Source organism: Sipha flava, unplaced genomic scaffold (genome assembly GCF_003268045.1).
Source record: "Sipha flava isolate LNK unplaced genomic scaffold, YSA_version1 325_pilon_pilon, whole genome shotgun sequence".
In the NCBI taxonomy this organism is placed as follows: Eukaryota; Metazoa; Arthropoda; class Insecta; order Hemiptera; family Aphididae; genus Sipha; species Sipha flava.
This window is the reverse complement of record NW_020273010.1, coordinates 85,585-98,892: the sequence shown is the minus strand read 5'-3', so window position 1 is coordinate 98,892 and position 13,308 is coordinate 85,585. Positions and strand designations below refer to the sequence as shown.

The 13,308-nt window shown below is 32.7% G+C and overlaps 1 protein-coding gene across 1 annotated transcript in view; it reads right to left on the bottom strand.

The window, feature by feature from the left end:
* The window catches only part of LOC112686815 (signal-induced proliferation-associated 1-like protein 1), a 36,683-nt gene extending 25,677 nt beyond the window's left edge, over nucleotides 1-11,006 (bottom strand). The window contains exon 1 of the mRNA XM_025559259.1: nucleotides 10,458-11,006. The gene's annotated coding sequence lies outside the window, so the exon portion shown is untranslated. The remainder of the gene's footprint in view (nucleotides 1-10,457) is intronic.
* Nucleotides 11,007-13,308: the final 2,302 nt, after the last annotated feature.

Here is a 13,308-nt window from a genome sequence, read left to right as displayed (position 1 = left end):
ATATATATATATACATATAAACGTTATCAAACTTAATGCGCTCGAAATATCTACTTGTGCGTTACCGGTTAATAAATAGTTTTTGCGTAATTTCACCTATTAAACCGCTCTAATATATTCAACGCGAGAAAAAGACACTATACGAGTACAGCGGAATATTATTAATAATAATAAAGATTTATCAAGCTAATTAAGCTAAACTGTCACGTGTATAAGGTACATAATACGCGGTAGATGCGATTTGATTATCCATTGCCTGTTAGTACTTTTTCTTTTCGAAAACAAATCAACTGATGACAGCCAAATCTTATTTTGTTCGATTGAATAATAAATAGATTCGTTAAAATTAATTTTTTGAAACAAATCGGATCAGAGTATTATTCTACAAAATCCAGTATAATAACAAATTAAAAATAAGATATATATATATAATTAGTGCAAGTGGAATATGTAAAAGGAAAATAAACATCCAAATAATACAAATAAAAATCTTAGAAACTCTATAAAAATATAACGATTTGAAACAGTAAAAATATTTGTTTGTGTTATTCATTATCTTACCCAATTACAATTTACGTCATTTAATTTGACTGGGCACGACATAGACCATAAATATCAAAAAGCATTTGACGACCTCCTGCTGACCGCGATATGTAATTAAAAAAAAATAAAACATGCATGCACTTATACTGTCAAAACGTAATACACTGCACAAAAAGTCATGGCCAAGTCAATATATTTGTGTAACCCTTTAAGACACTGATCATACAACATTCGGTTTTGGCCGAGAAACCCACCTACGTAAATAATAATTGTTTTCAAGCAGGAGTAGAAAAAATACAGTTACAACGATAGACTGGTTTATTGCTCCAGGCCAGCTCACCGTGTTTTGAGCCCAATAATATATTACTAAACCAGCTGCGTGGTCATTCCATTTGATAAATTCAGACACGTGCTCTTTTATTGTTAGTTCAATTCTCAACCGATTTCTTGTCTAGAATAAAATTAACTGAAAATAATAAAAATCAGAAACAATATTTTTAAAAATTAATTTTAAAATTACATTAAAACCGGAACTAAACTGTTTTCTAACTGAAATATGTAAATTGTATATGCATAGTTAATTTTTATTATAACATAGCCTAATTTGGTATCATTTATAATTTATGTAATGAATACATATTAATTAATATTTGATACAAAGATTTATAAGTAGGAAATTAAATAGTCTTTAGTAAACAGTAAGTATAAAAAAATACTCAATACATAGTCAATTCAAATTATAAAATATGGTAAATTGTATTTATGGTTTAAATAAAGTTTTATCAATTAATATGATATTTCAATCCTAGAAAATCTTAGAAAAATTACTGTTAAATTATAAGATCAACATTCAACAAGAATAGTACAAACAAATAGACAATATAATACAAAATACACACCCTCAGATTCAATTTATTTAAGATAATGCCCTTTAATATTTTTTTCAATTTTAAACAGACTAGATAAAAAGTAAATAGACATTGACCGGTCAAAATTACAAGTTAGACACTGATTATACTGATATATGTTATTTTTGTATTTCTAAACCTATCGATTTACCGTTGTCAGAAAAATTTGTTATTAAATATAGTTAATAATTCAACGAAACAATAGTTTTTATATCACCAAAAATAAGGTCATAGCCCTAATGACAACTGACATTTTTAAATGCATCCAAATGAAACGCCCTCTTTGCACATAACATAAAACATGATATTTTTAAATACTACCTATAATACCCCGTGTTCCAACTACATATAATAATTACAATCAAAAAAATGCATTAATAATATAAAATTTAAAATTATATGATATTGCAAAATTCCATCCTTTATGGTCAGATTATTTGTATTGATTTTAATGCATGTTAATGTAAATACAAGTAACATACACATATGCTTTAAATGTATCGGTAATTATGAAAAATAGAAATTATAACTAGTAATTGGAAAAACAGCTTAATTTGATTAAATTATAAACATTTTTCAGATTTTATTTATTAAGTTAAATAATTATTTTCATGTCAATAAATGAAATAAGAAATGTGAACAAATTAACGCAAATAACTCTATATAGAGTGATGTTAAATATATTATATATATATAGTATATTTAACATACCTCTATACAGACTACTATAGTTATAATATAATATATTTTAAATATTGTTATGTTATATACGTATGAAATTGCTCATAAAAATTACAGGATAAAACATGAGTCAACAATTGCGGATACATACAAATTATTATGCAGGAATTTACGCACAACACCGATACGGAATATATACGTATTTATATATTTATAAGTATAAAAAGTTTATAACATATTTTAAAACGAACTGTAGTGAAATTAAAAGATTCTAATGAAAAGCAACCTTTAAAATGTTAAAATGTGTTATTTAAAAAATATAAATACGAAGGTGACCATTACTAAATGAATAATACTAAAAATACCTATTTTACGACATTTAGATATCATAATGTACAACACAAATTTGTGTATTACATCAATAACAATATTTGTCGGTTTTGTGTTATTGTATTTTAAAAACTTACTTTTTTATAAAAACTAATAATAGTTAAATGTAATAATTGTTGCATTTACGAATGTTTTTTTAAATATTTCTATTTGATTCATAAATAATTTATCTATTTTTAATTCGGTCCAGGTATATTAGAAAAAGTTCTACAAGGACGAAGGTTTATGGTATAACGATCTAATTATCAACAAGTTATCAAAGTATCTACTCTCTATAACGAATATATAATGTAGAAATATTATAGTTGTACATGAATGCGTGGAACTAATGACGTTAACATAACTTTTTTATCCTATTCAGACAATATTAATTTCAAAACATTATTTAATAATACGACTAAAACTATACATATAAGAAATCATAGATTAATATGCGCATGTACCGTATGTTTTCATTACTTAATAATAAATCAATTGATTGCTGATTCTAAATAAATTGAACATGTTACATCAACATCTATCAAAAATTCCAGTATCTTATTGTACAATTATAAATGTATATTAAACAATATGGTTTTAATCTACATTTTATCGTAGATATAAAATAAAACTATTATAAATATAAAATGTGTATAAGTACCACTACGAGATCAGAAAATAAATGTCTTATCTTGTTGAACTCTAACCAGTAACAATCGATAATGATATATGGTACTACAAAAAGACTGAAGTACAGCCAGACTAAAGGTATATTCTAGTTTTACATTAATGCAGATCTTAAAATGTTACATTAAATGCATTTGTACTTCAACACATATCGACGTATATATATATATGTATATATTTCTAAATTAGTTTTGTACTCAAAAATGTTTAAAACAAATTAGAAATTCTCAAGAATTAATATTTACGTATCTGTAACTTCAAATTAGAATTATTTAAATAAAAATTACCAAAGCCAAATAATATTGAATTCTATCAACATAGATCGGAAATGCCGGTTGAATTACTAAAATAACATGGTAAGTTAAATATATATAAAAAAAATTATAATTTATACATTTATGAAATGTCTATCCCATAAACAATGAACAAGAATAACAATTTATACTACACAAATTCTGTAAAAAAAACAACTAAGTACAAGTAAATTTAATTTATTTACGATAGTAAGTATTACATAAGTTAACTTAATAATTTTATTTAAACCACATATTCATTGACTAACTTAAAAATATGTTTGATAAATATTTTTATTTTGAGTTTTTAATGTGTGTTTTTAATACAACTATCAAATATAAATAAAAAATTACAAAACAACCAATATTTACATAGGTAAATCACCAATTTTAGAAATAACTAAATTGTGAAGGTATAATATAGAAAATTGAATTGCACTTATGCAATTAAAATGAGATGTAACTTTTAAATTAAAATAGTAAAATGGATTCAAGATTGAATGTAAGTATGTATATTAATTTGAAGAAATTTTTAGAAAATTAAAAAAAATTATATTTTATCTTTAAGGGCATAGTCATCAAGCGTAAAAAATAAATTGTCTTTTTGAGTTTACATGACCTAATCTAATAAGAATAATCTATAAGAAAATAATAATTTGTTCTTAATAGGGTTTTGGACGTTAGTCGAAAAGGAAACACGTAAATAACGGGTTTCGGACCCTGGGAATATGATTTATCGCTCATTTCTTAATTTCATCATGATAGCAACGAAAGCCGTTTGGCTAAAAGAGAGGTTAGGTAGATCGAAAATAATAATAAAAACGTTTTAGTCACATCATCCCTACAACAGCTGCAAATGCCAGAGCACATATACTCGCTCACAAGGTTGTCTGCGAAGAGGTTTTTAAGACGCATATTATAATGTTATTATTACATCCATGAAGTACTAGAAGCCTAACAAAATAGCATTCTACTCGTTTCCATGCATGTACGAGCCACAACCACAAGGGATGCTCGTACAACTATAATAATACAACATCTCTCCAGCAATGTATTTGTTGAATTAATAAATTATGACAGTTAGAATATAAAAACACAACGATAAATTGTTATTTATCAACGTATCATACAGATGGACTGATATTATGTTATTATTACACACTGAAGAGTATAACAGGGCTGGGCGCACAAGTTTTCCTGATGTAGAGGTTAAAAACAAAAAAAATCGTCAGCCCACCCCGTACATACATAACGAAACGCATTAAGTTAAAAGGGCGGTGGCTTCAAACTACATAAACGCACATTAAATATACATATACATAACCGATATAATATTATTATTACTATTATATTACATATGCACACGGAATGGCCATGGCGACGGACAAGGTTGAGTACACTACTACATAAAATACACACACAAATACTCCGCGTGCAACCCCAGGGCAAATTTTTTTTCAATTAGTCATCATGTTTAGCATACGTATAATATTGCAACGTGCAGCAATAATTTAGGTATTTGAACTTTCTTCTCTTAAAGAACATATGGTTCGCGGGAATAATAGTACGAATGTAGGAATAAAAATTTTTCAACTGTTATCGTTCGTTGAATTAAGTTTTTTTTTAATGTAATCTCAATTGAACACGTGAAAAAAAAGTAACGTCATTTTGCTTAAATATTTATTTTTTTCGATGATTTATGGTGAAAAATAACCAAAATGCTCAATTATGATAGTTTCGATGAGATCGAATACACAATACATAAATTCTCGGAACGAAAAGAAAAATAACGGATCAACATTTATACTTTTTACCAACATATAAAAATACAATCGTGATATAATATATATTATATAGCACATGATATCGTGTTTTGGGCAACGGTTCAAGAGATCACATTTACTATATAGGTACATTTATCATTTTATAATATATGTCATATACTCGTATGCAGTATAGGAAGATAATTTAAACGTAAATAGGATTAAAATAAAGGAAATATCGAATATGATTATAAGCTAAAAGAAGAAAAATATTTATGCTTTAAATGGTTACAAGTTACAAAATAATAAACTGTTGATCTGATTCAAAATTGTTAACAGATTTATGTATCATTGATTAAAAAAAAAGAAAAATGGATGTATACACATTTAAAGAAAAATCAACTATTTAAGAATGTAAAATTAAAAACGTTGGTAACTATTTGAAAATGTACATGTCGCTACGGTTTAAATAAAGCGCATGGAAATATTCAAATAACATGAAAATGTAAAACGCGTCAAATGACGAACAAGGTTAGAACGAAAATTGACTATTCACATTTTTTTTTACATCTACATCTCGATTCGCATGGAAAAATAATGATCACCCTGTGTTTATTTATGTAAAAAAAAAAAAAAGAAAAAAACGGGAGTACGTCCGAACAACACACGAGTGTGTGACTGCGCGAGATTTCTTCGTCGTCGTAGGATGTGGCACAAAAACTCTGCGAAACGGAAAACGTGTGTGCGGCTGACAAACGTTAAACAAATACAGGCCACGACGAATTTTTCACTACGTTTCCGTAGGAATGCACGCGCGGCCGTCACCGGCACCACAGCGAGAGACCACGGTTGACACATCCGCCGCCCGTACTCCGCTGATGCTCCGGTCCTTATGGCCGGTGTAGTACGTGCGCGTGCGTTCGTGTATTCGGCATGTGCATGTGTGCCGGCTCGTATGCGCTGGACCGGCGAAGGCAATGACAATGACCGGCACTGTCAGGCCGCGCAGTGGTTCTCATGGTGGTGTTGCGCGAGAAAAGATATTCACACACGTAGACACCTGTGTATATGTACAACACTGTAGGTACACAAAGAGGAATACGGTGGGCTGACGGCCGTAGTAGTGTTAAAAAAAAAATAAAGAATCCTAAACCGGAAATTATATTTACTGAACCTGAACAAGAATAATATCGTCGTCGGTGATGACTACTACTACCGCTGCCGGAGACACCTTCTGTCGTGGTACTACGGAAGAAGTGGTACCGCCGAACAATAACAAAAACAACCGTGTGCAGCCGGGAGGAAATTGCAAATCGGTTTTGGATGACGGGCTGCTCTTTATGGAACATTTTTTTTTTTTTTTTAATTTAAATTTTTTCCTTATCTCTTTGTGCGATAGCAAAACGACGATTTCGAAAACCCCATGTTGTTATTAATACCTTTCACCCGGAGAATCCTTATACACCGGAAATCCTCGGCCGTGTGCCGCCAACAGCGAACGCAACCGGCCGATTACTGTAGCTAATTTGGAATCTAGATTTACCGAGCCGGTAATATTATTTGTTATTATTATCATTATTTTACACAAACTTGTTTCGTACGAAGGAGACGACGAACTATTAAGTATTTATTTTGATAGCAATGATATTTTTAAGTGCATTGTAAATAATGTTCAGAGATAACTTGTGTTCGTACGGTAACTGCACAACGAAATAATACACACACTCCGTTCTACATAATATTATTTTTAATTTGTAGACACTCGTGGTATCTTCGTTCTTCTTCGAGTATTAAGTATATCCGCCGCTATTGAGCAATATTCTTGCGCATAATAATATAATATATATTTATTATTTCGACATTCGTCACGGGATAGCTGAGCAAAATTCGGATTACGTAAATTTCTGCGGTTTATATACGATTATCCTTCATGTTGCGATATGAAAATATACGGTGAAAACTTAACATATAGAAGCGTCAACGTTATCCTTGTGTCATAATACCGTTGTTATTCAAGGAGAAAAAAATCAAAAGTTCTGATAGTGATCAACAAAATAAAACTAAATGTGTTATATAATAGTATTTAATAACAATTAATAAGAAAATTTAATTGCCTAGACATGGAAAAATGTTTAAAATATTAATAATATGAGAGTTGAAAACGAAACCATTCGTTTAAACACGTAAAACACGAACATTATCGTCCAATCTAATAATAAACGTATGAAAACGTGTACTGAGAATTTCGGCAACGAGATAAAAATATATATTTTTGTTTACAGTAGTAATCGACTGGCAGTGCCACATAAATGTTTAGCAGGGCAAAATAAAATCTTTATATTGGGATAGACTGGAATAACTCACGATTCGAAGGTTTCTAAAAAAAATATTTGTTATCGATTTAAAAACATTTTGTACAATTCTATCGAATAATAATAATAAAAATTTGAAAATTAGTCCTATGCAATAGAAGTGGTACACACAAAAATAAATAATACAGATAAAACGCAGTAATGTAAGAGTTTTATCGGTGAATTATGATACGCAATGTACTCATCACGCGCGCGTGCGTTTTACGGAGAAAAATATCAGGTCGCGGTATTTATAGCTTTAGAAAGTGTAATGAAACAACGATGTTTAATTAATTTGCGACGAAATATGTTGGTACAATAGAATATAAATGTGAATAAGTTTTTTTTTACAAAAATTATAGGTACTTAGTTAAAATAAATTTCAATGCTCCGTCACTGTGCCATCATCGTCGACTCAGTGGATGGTAAAGGAAACAAAGTAAACCGTATCATAAAATTATAATTATTTTCTATTATTATGTGAGGCATTGTTCCGTAAACTTTACATGTAGGATAATGGTTAACATAACACAACAGGTACCAAGGAAAAACAATGAGAACGCGCGTTACTACTGAAAAGAGAACCTAGGTCCGCTAATTTCTGCGAGCCTCCGCCTTTCGTTTTCTATTTTTTTTTTTTTTTAACGCGTAAACAAAACAATAACACTGTACATGATTTGCTATCCTTACAGGCGTAAAATACTTGTTTAATGGTGACTATGGAGTAAGAGAAATATCGGTTATTACTAATTACTATATTATGGTAAATAACATCGAAACAGTTAAACGCACGTAGTGTGTTCGATTGGAAATTCGTAGTACTGACCTGTCAGATAAATGTTGAAAGGATAGCGTGTTCAGTGAGGCACACAATCTTTTCGAAAATATAATATTATTTATTATTAATAAACCATAGCACTGAGCGACGAGTGAAACGTGGCCCAACAACGATACTACGGCCAAGTGAGCGCATTTTTCTAGCGAACCACAAGAGTGGAGCAGCTGGGGCAATACGCAGGTCAACAACGTGATGACACACGTAAATACCGGATTACGGGACGAGCGCAATACCCCGAGGAAACATCGTGCACAATAAAATAACGAGACGACCACATACCCCAAAAAAATGTTCTATTATTTTCCATGCCCCAAAACTATCCTTTGGACATCGATAAATCAAACGACCGGCACTAATACGATGAACGATCATTGAAACAATATTTGGTTTAGAGATGGAAAAATTGTGACTCGTGCGTGTGACCAAAATATGTTGAATGGGCACTATTGTCATTTTAAAATAGATTCGTCCTTGAAACACCAAATTATCGTCTAATTAGTACCGTAAAATATACACCATTTAGGCATGACAAAATAAATTACATAATCGTCACACATCGTAAGTCCAGTACAGATTTTATCGAATTCGTGGTCGCGGCTGACGAGGAATTTCTAACGCCCCATACCAAAAACCATCGAAATAGTTGTACTTTGCTGATCACCGATAGTAGCAAACAATGAAAACATGCCGTTAGCAAAATAATATGATGTACACTTTAAAAAAATTCACAAAAACTTCATTCAGAGTCGCACTAACCTCACATTGATAATCTACGAAGTACGAGTATACATAACCAACAGGTGGCTGACTCGATAAATAATACTGTTAAATATTAGATTAACGAGTATAAAATCGCAAATTTTACAATACATCCGTTTCGTACGGTTAAAAATCAAAATCAAAATAACTTATCACACAAGAATCTAAATTAAGCCACTAAATCGTAATTACCGACCGGACGAGTTTTGGTTAATTTATCGAAAAATATGACCGCACGAACAGCAGATGCATCCGGAGACCCTGGAGCAATTAAATCAATTCGACGCTCGACGCATTTATCATTCCGCGTACTAGCGATGGACGCACGTAAATTCGCAGTTATCGTTATCCTTCGGCATTGCATTTATTGAGACGTACCTACCCATTATAATGATATTATTTTCAAAAGGTTTATAAACTGAAGCGGCGGACTACTTTTCGTGGTTTAACGTTGCCCAGCGGCAGTAGTTTCGGTTTAACGCTTTGGAATCATCTAAACACACACGAACTAGTTCCCAGTCGACAGCGTGCGTTACAGTTTTAATTAAAACATTTCCGACGTTCGCAGTGTCGTTGGTCTGTGATACGCGTCGTCTTACACGGGATACCACACGAAAATGTGGAAAAATCTTTGACAAGATACAATTCTGTTATCGTTATACGTTGTCGTACTCGACATTACAGTACTGTTACTACTGGCACTACTGTCAAGGTTTCTCAACGTGCGTACGTAATAATAACAATACGATGGAGTTTTACTCTCGCATTATTATTATTATTACTACCATCCACCCACACATCCCCCCTTCAATCCGTGCGTCGACAGATGGGATGGGATTTAAAAATATTTATTTCGTAATGGATACGACATGCGCATTAACGTGTGCTGATACACTTGGGTCAAAAATTGTGCTTTCAAATACGTCAATTAGAACGCTTAATTTTTTTCTACATAAGTCTATCCCCAAATCGTACGAAAGAACCGAATAGATAACGTACAGCGTATCCGTGGTCCGAAGCTGCTGTTATTTAAGTACTATAACGGAATTCCTACGAGGGTGATAGGTCAGTGAAACAGTGACGGCTATTGTGTTCAATCGACACTCCGCCACCGTCGTATTTTTAATTATTATTCCGTTATCACCTAGTCGGAATATGGAAGTGTATGTGTATGTGTATGTGTATGTGTGTGTGTGATAAGCGATGGACGTGCAACAAGTAAACAAAATTGCTCGTTTAATATTAAACAATAAGTGAGCACTTACTTCAATTCGACTGTCGCCTTAGTATTGCAATAACAGTCGTGATAATAATAATTCGACAAGCAAGTCGTGCTGACGTCCATTTGTCGGTGACACGGGGAGGCAAAACGGCCGGTGCGTTACGACCCTTCTACCGAATACCGCGTAGTGCGATACTGACGACGAAATAAAGCTTCTCGTTCAAGGCTGTGTGTTCGCGACGTGTCGACGAATCACTGCGCACGAGGGATATCGAACTGTTTATTATTAATATTTTCGTGCTGCTACGGGATGAAAACGAACGCTTATCATTACTCGAACTACGATCGCACGAGAGACGGAAATAAAAATATAACGGAACGTAATAAAAGAAATATGAAAACAAAACGGGAGCCGAACACAGAGAACACAACTGAATAAAAAAAGAAAAAACAAAACAAAACAGACAGATTTCGGAACGCAACCGTACGAAACGACGACAAACGCATTCGAACACCGCCGGACGGACTGATGAAGAATAATAACAGCGGCGACAACAACAACCGGATTCGGTGCGCTAGAGGGACGCGAATCGGAATTCGTATGGCAACGCGGGCGTGGCGGTGGTGGTGGTGTAGCAGCGGCGGCGGCGGCGACGGCGACCGATGTCTCTTCGGTGGCGGGGCCGGTGCCCGGTGTTCTCGCATCCTGCCGCCGGTCGACGTACGTACGCGCGCGCGCGCACCGTCATAATTAGGGGTTACCAAACTACTGCTCCAGTCGAATGGACGTACGCGCGCGCGATCGGCCGGGCGTGACCGAACGACCGTGTACCGCCGCCGTATCGTCGGCCAAGTACCGCGAACGTGGTACTTGCAGTCGGAGGTACAAGAAATAGAGCGTCGCCAACTTCCAGTCAGTCGGCACGACTCAAGATATTCCACATCAGTATTTTAGCCCTATTTTTATTAGTATTATTTTTAGAACGATTGCACTAAATCTCATATCATCAGCATTTCTCGTAATCCTCGTCTCGGCGTCCGTTCGTTTGTGCGATCATTCGCAAATGATATGAATTCTGTTACACCATCATCGTATGAAAGCTACTCCAGTTTTACTAATATTCGTATTAGTGTCATCAACAGGTTTCCAAAATCTGCACTTGTTTTCGAGTGTTTTGAAGATTGAAATTTATCTGGCTCAGGTTCACTGAAGAAGGATGGCCGCTTTCAAATAATGGTGGACAGATGAATTACATTTTTTTTTTAAATCTTATTGGATTTGATCTTTTATAGTTTTTTGAAGCTGTATAAATAGGTTTTCCATATTTGGCAGGGTCTCACCGGGAAGTTCTAAGAACTCTAGGACGGAATGTATAAAAATACTTAATTTTGTAATAAAAATTATTTTTTTTTATTTTAGACCAAATATTTGTTTATTTATTTAGATTACATAAAAAAATATAAATATTTTTAATTTATTGCACAATACTTGGATTCAGTGGCGTATACAAGGGAAGATGTCGGGGTAAAATCTCTCCAAGGTCGTTTTTAAATATTATAAAATAATGTTCTTAGTGCGAGGGCGTTAGAAACATAAAAAAAAAATTAATGATAAAATAAAAATAGTGATTTATTTGCAAATGATCCCCCCTCCACACACACAAAAGTTTTGTATACGCCACTGCTTGGATGACTATATTTTTCGAAAAATTTTGCTTTTTTCTACAGTTCTTTGTTTCTTTGACATATTTGTAGAACTCTGCGTAAATCATGTTGTAATTAACTTGACAATGTAAAATCGACTCCATAGTCTTTGGGAGCAGGTGATTTCGTTCATCAGTCCTTGGGCCGACATTTACGAAAAAAAATCTTACGTATACGTTTAGTCGTACAAGTTTTAAGACATAATTTTTTTGTTTTCGATTGCATATTTATAAGCAATAAAACAAAATTAGTGAAAGTTGCAATACACAGTTTCAATCGGGAGAATTTATTCTTTTATCGGGACGTCGGGACTGAAATTTCAACGGCGACAGTCACGATATTTTGGGACGTATAACAACCCCATATATAAATAACTGTGGCCAAGTGGATGAATAATTATTGTTCAACCGTTCTAATAATTTCGAGTATTCTTACCCGTAGAAAAATAAATTAGATTATCGTACTTACTTTTATTTGCTGAAACGAATCGGAAAACGTTAATAACATTCTTTTTCCAGACAGACGGAAGTGGTCGTTTCATTCGCCGGGGCCAAACGGATGCCAAATAATCTAATCGAAAGCGAGTAAAACGAAATTCCAACATAAACGATTCGAAATCTTGAACTCAACGACTAAAAGCCGACTTTTTTTTTTTTATAAACTTTCGACTAACGATTCCGTCGTACAATCGTCATTCACGAGTACAGCCATTCGCTGTTCATGTTCGTACAATATTACGCTGTGTACGATAACCGTAAAACCATAATCAATCGTCGACGATGACATTATTGAGGCTGGTACGCATAGTTCAATCGTTGTCCAATATCAGCTACACCAGTGGTTTTCAACCTTTTTCAGATCGTGACCCCCCATTTTTTATTTTTGTGTAATGCAACCCCTTCAAAAAAAAAAAAAATATGTTTTATTCATCAAAATTTGATTTAATAACCGATAAAATATTTACATGATAAACAATTTTGATTAATTAAAACTTAAAAATTTCACAAAATAAATAATTTACTTTGATTTTTTTTAAATAATATGGAAAAACCATTTCATCCATTATTTTTGGCGACCTCCAAACCTATGATTCGCGACCCCCTTGAGGGTCGCAACCCCCAGGTTAAAAACCACTGAGCTACACTATTTAGTAATATTATTATTATTATTATTATTATTAGTATTTTCTA